This window comes from Natrix helvetica (assembly GCF_964273705.1).
Source record: "Natrix helvetica genome assembly, chromosome: Z".
In the NCBI taxonomy this organism is placed as follows: Eukaryota; Metazoa; Chordata; class Lepidosauria; order Squamata; family Natricidae; genus Natrix; species Natrix helvetica.
This window is the reverse complement of record NC_138554.1, coordinates 35,462,506-35,468,505: the sequence shown is the minus strand read 5'-3', so window position 1 is coordinate 35,468,505 and position 6,000 is coordinate 35,462,506.

Sequence of the window (6,000 nt, the reverse complement as noted above, 5' to 3'; positions counted from 1 at the left end):
TTAATTATTTTAAATATTTATTAAAAGCATTTAAGAAACATTTCGGTTTCATAGAAGGAGATGTTTGAGTTTGCCCAGCATGGACGTTTACCAATAATTTGAAGAAATAGTAGCACTAAATTCTGGATTATCTGTTACTTTGCCAGTTACTTGTTACAGGTATGTTTCATTCCAACTTCAGTATTATTGTATACTTTGGGAGGAGAATGTCTTCTTTCATGAAAGGGATCTTGGAGTCCTAGTGGACAACCATTTAAATATGAACCAGCAGTGTGCAGCAGCTGCCCAAAAAGCCAACACAGTCCTAGGCTGCATCAACAGAGGGATAGAATCAAGATCACGTGTTGATCCCACTTTATAACGCCTTGGTGAGGCCACACTGGGAATACTGCATTCAGTTCTGGTCGCCACGATGTAAAAAAGATGTGGAGACTCTAGAAAGAGTGCAGGGAAGAGCAACAAAGATGATTAGGGGGCTGGAGACTAAAACATATGAAGAATGGTTGCAGGAACTGGGTATGTTTAGCTTAAGAGAAAGAAGGACTAGGGGAGACATGATAGCAGTGTTCCAATATCTCAGGGGTTGCCACAAAGAAGAGGGAGTCAAACTATTATCCAAGGCACCTGAGGGTAGAACAAGAAGCAATGGGTGGAAACTAATCAAGGAGAGAAGCAACTTAGAACTGAGGAGAAATTTCCTGACAGTTAGAACAATTAATCAGTGGAACAGCTTGCCTCCAGAAGTTGTGAATGCCCCAACACTGGAAGTCTTTAAGAAGATGTTGGATAGCCATTTGTCTGAAACGGTATAGGATTTCCTGCCTAGGCAGGGGGTTGGACTAGAAGACCTCCAAGGTCCCTTCCAACTCTACTATTGTATTGTATTGTTTTGTATTGTATTGTATTATGATTTAGTTGTGCATAAAGACAGTGGAAGGTTTCCCAAATTGTGCTAAGCTCTAATGTGGCTTTATTGATTTAAGAGGACAATGATTATAGTTGAGAATCATGATTTTAGTGTGGGTCCAGCCGCTATGATTTATTCAACAATCTTCTTTTTTTAATTTTATATTTTGGTAATGTCTTACTCCAGCCCTGGCATCATCCTTCCAAAGGAATTTGGATACAGAGTAAGTATTTTCTCTTTTGCTCATTCTTGGCCAACTAAAAGACAATTTTTGTTTTTTTAGGAAAGATAACCTTTTAGATACTTGCGAAAGAATATCTCTATTTCTCAAAGTCACAGTTAACCTTGGAATATTATATAACTGGTTAAAGAAAAACATTTGCAAAACAAGGTGATTACTGAAGAACTATTTTCCTTTATGCAGAAATAGAATCAGCAAAAAGCTTTTATTTCCAAAGTTAGACTATACCATATAGTATTGAAAACTCTTGGCTTTCACATTCTCTCATTTTAGAGGAAGCAAAGAATAGATAGAAATGCATTATTTATATAGGCCAACTAAGATATTTTTACTATCATTCTTGATGTAATGTAATCAAGAGGTAGTAGAGGAGACAGAAAATAAAGGTCCTTCGGCTATCCAATCAACCAGCTTGCTCATGCTTCAGCAAGAGCCTCTGATCAGCATTTGGAAATTTTTTAATGTCCTCCGAAATTTGGATTTTGCTTCTCATAACCATCAGAAATCATGGTTTCAAATATAGAAAATAGGAATGGAGAAAACAAAATTGTGAAAAACTGACTAATAGTTTTATATTCCCCCCAACTAAAATTATTCTCCTAGATAGAGTATATGAGTGGAACACTAGTGAACATTAGTTATCCACAATTCCTAAAATTAGTCTTTATTACACAGATACATACAGAGACAGAGAAAGAAGAAGAAAGTTTTCAGTATTTTGGAATTAAACATGTCTTTTTAAAAATATATTCTAGATCTGATGAGACATTTCATGAATTAAGGAAATGCTAGATACAGAAAAAGAAAACCAGACAGCTATTCAAGAATTCATTCTTCTGGGTTTGGAAACTTTTCCGGAGCTGCAGATTCTTCTTTTTGGGTTCTTTTTGGTGATTTATCTGATGACAATAACTGGAAACCTTCTCATCTTTCTGCTAGTTGTGGCAAATCAGCATCTTCACACCCCAATGTATTTTTTCTTGGCAAATTTGTCTTGGCTGGACGCTTGCTATAGCTCCACCATCTTGCCCAAATTGTTGGCCAATTTGTTGTCTGGTGATGGAACTATAACTCTGGGTGGATGCCTAGCCCAATGTCATTTATTTGGGATTTGTGCAGCCATGGAAACCCATCTTTTATCTGCAATGTCTTATGATCGCTTTGTGGCAATTTGTAGACCTTTGCTCTATAATTCTATTATGAATACAAAATTTTGTTCCCAGATTATAGCTGGAATATGGATAAATAGTTTGATATTCAATGGCATTCTGATGGTTCTCTTGGATCCATTGCCCTTTTGTGGCTCCAATGTCATAGACCATTATTTTTGTGATTTTCTCCTACTGGAGAAATTGTCCTGCAGTGATAGAAATTTTCTTGAACTCATTTTTTTCTTCATAGCGATTATTTTCACAATTGCCCCTTTTCTATTAACTCTCATCTCTTACATCTGCATTATTGGCACCATCATAAAAATCAAATCCAACACGGGAAGGCAAAAAGCCTTTTCAACCTGCTCTTCGCATCTCATGGTAGTTTGCCTCTATTATGGCACATTAATCATTGTCTACGTGTTGCCAGACTCTCCCACTCTGAGACCTCTCAATAAAATATTCTCCATTTTTTATACAGTGATGACACCTTTGGTGAATCCCCTAATTTACTCTTTAAGAAACAAAGAAGTTCACAAAGCTCTAAGACGACTTTACAGCAAAGTGATCATTCTGGGCCAAACGTATCCCAAACTATCAGTTGGTGATTAATTCACTAGCTAGTGTTCATGTTGTATCTCCATAAAAGATATTAAATAAAAGATATTTAAATATTTAATTATTTAAAGGGGAAGATTCTGAATACGATCTTGGTGGGATTACCTATAAATACCCGGATTGATATACACTGACTTCCCCCTCTTTCTTATAATTCTTTCTTTTCATGATTCCTTTTAACATATTTTTTATTATGGATACTAGGAAGTATAAAGTTCTATACAATCTTATGTTTCTTGTTTATTACTGTGTTTTTAAAAGCATTTTCATACAATTATATTCTCTGGATGTTGTATCTGTATAAAAAATGGTTCAGTGGGATTTTGAAAAAAAATCTATACAATTAGAACATGTTTATTCATTTTTCTTGTGTTTTTCTACCTATATCTCTCATATACATGAAGATAAAAATCAGGTGTAAAGTTCATATATATTTGGTTTGCAGATAATTGTGAAGCTTAATCGATATAGGAATAGAACATTTTAATATACCTCTAAACCACTTAAAGTTGTGCTCTATAACTCCACATCCCATTGCTAAAAAAGTAACATATTGCTGACATATGCTTTTGAAATTCTGTAGCTATAGAAAGGGAAAGACAGGAATATGAACAAGCTGAATGAAGTAAACACTAAGTGGCACTGCAGTCTTGTAAAAGCCTTTATTTCAAAAAGCAGGTTAGTTTTTCCCATCCAAAGAATAAAGAGAATAACAGAATAATAGAGTTGGAAGGTCTTGTAGTTCAACCCTCTTCTCATGCTGTAAACTCTGTAGCATTTCAGACAAATGGTTGTCCAGTATTTTGTTTAAAACCTCCAGTTTTGGTGCCCCAACTACTTCTGGATGCAATTCTTTCCACTGATTAATTCTGTCAGTTAAATTAACTATGGATGAAAAATAATAATAATTCATGGAAATCCATTTGAATTTTAACCAAGGAAATGTTTGTGGATGCTTTACTTCAGATCTTTGTGCATCTTTCCAAACAATTTATGATCAAATCTATGTTTGTGAACATTTTTTTTCTGTGTTAATATATTTAGTACAGAAATTGTGTTCACAAATATAACATTATGGGCATTTTTGAGTTTGGAAGCTGGTGCTTAGATCAAGAAATAAAGTTAAACTTTATTGGAGAAATAATGCATTGTTAGGAAAGCCTGAATTATTTAAATTTGTACAGCGAAGAATCTTCCCTATTCCCTATCTTGTAGAGCAGGTGAACAAGGTGAGAACATAAAAGTCACAGTTCAAAATCAGAAGATAAAAATGGTACTAAACCAGGTTGTCATGTGATCACATTGTCATCACATGATGTATCGTAACTTTTCCGTCTTTGCTAAAACGGGAATGGGTGCGGCCAGTGTGTGACACGTCCAACCTGCGGGCCCCGAGTTTGACACCCCTGCACTAAACTTTGGGAGGACACAAGAGATGAACGTTCTCAGAATACACAGCCAACAGCTATTAAATAATAATATGCAAAATAAAATTTTTATACAAAGAAAATAAAAAATGTATTTTTGAAACTTTCTATAAATCTATTTCCCTTAGTGGTCAATAATGGTCAGTTTAAGGTGCAGAAAGCCAGCATCAGAAATATCATTTCAATCAATAGGACCATTAATTGATATTATTGATTCCATTTTGAGTCCATGTTCTCTGGCAAAATTATTTTTAGATTGTTTTTTTTTAAAAAAAGTGGTTAAGCTCAGGTATAACCACTTTCAATGATAAAAAATAACTAAATTCCTAATATAATTAGAATTCAGAATGTGCTTAGATTATTGTGTACTAAACAATAAGGCTCCTAAAAGTAGTTTTTTAAAAAAAAAATCAAAGAGAAAGATATAAGATCATTAAAAATGAAAAATAAAATAAATAATAAAAACATATTTCTCATATTCTCTGGTCATTATGTATTTATTTTACACATGTATAGGTGATGGCAATGATAGCCATTTCTGCTCATCTATCTCTCATAACCTACATATCCATATTTGTGACCCTATTGAAATTATTTCCATTGTCTACATGGAAAATAATTATCTTCTCACCAGTGAATGGATTTTAATCATTGCCTCATTTAACTTATCTATTAAACTTGTCAATAGTCACTAATGTACTAATAAATTCCAAATGCACATTTCTGGAGAACCCATTGTGAATTGTGGGCATAAGACTGTTTGAGCTGATTGTCAAGTGCCCAAAATGTGATCACATGATCATGACAAGGATCTCACATTGGAATTGTGGTACTGGGTCTTAAATAGCTTTTGGATAATCCATCACAAGTAGAAGACACCTCATTAATTACAAAATATTATTGTAAAATTTAAAATTTCTGCATTGTAACACATATTGCTTTATACTTTTGTTAATAGGAAAGGTTCCTTTTTCCATTAAGAATTATCCATTTCCAGTGCCATTTTTTAAGATTTGGAATGCAATATTTCTCCAATTTCTCAATACAATTCTTTTAGGCCATACTCTCCATGCATGATACATCCATATTTCCTAATTGTCGAGTTTTTGAATATATTTCAATATAACATTAACATATTTTAATATTTAATGCTTTCCATAAATCTACTAATACATTCTTTGGGGAATCCAAAATATTCAAAATACAATTTATAGATGTTACAATTTATTGTAAAATGCTTAGAATCACTTTGGAGAATGAGATTGCAGCATATTAATGTGATAAACATAGTGACGTGCGGTGAGGTTTATGGCTGGTGAGACTGGTGACGTCATCTGAAGGCAGGGAATGGGACCACATGTGCTGGAGGCTGAGGCTGCCTCAGCCTCCAGCACACGTGATCCCATTCCCTGCCTTCCTGAGTGCGCTCCACCGGCTCACACTCTGCGGTCCCCAACAGCAGCTGCTTTTCAGTGCTTTTCTGTGCGTCTAGCATTTAGGACATTCGTCTATCTACCTAAACGCCAGATGCATAGAAAAGTACTGAAAGGCACTTTGCCTCCAAGCCACTTCATCTTGATGATGTTGCCACAGCTGCTGGGCGGGGTCGGACGGAGGTAGCCAAAGCGACACCGACGCGGTCTGGGTGGACGAAAG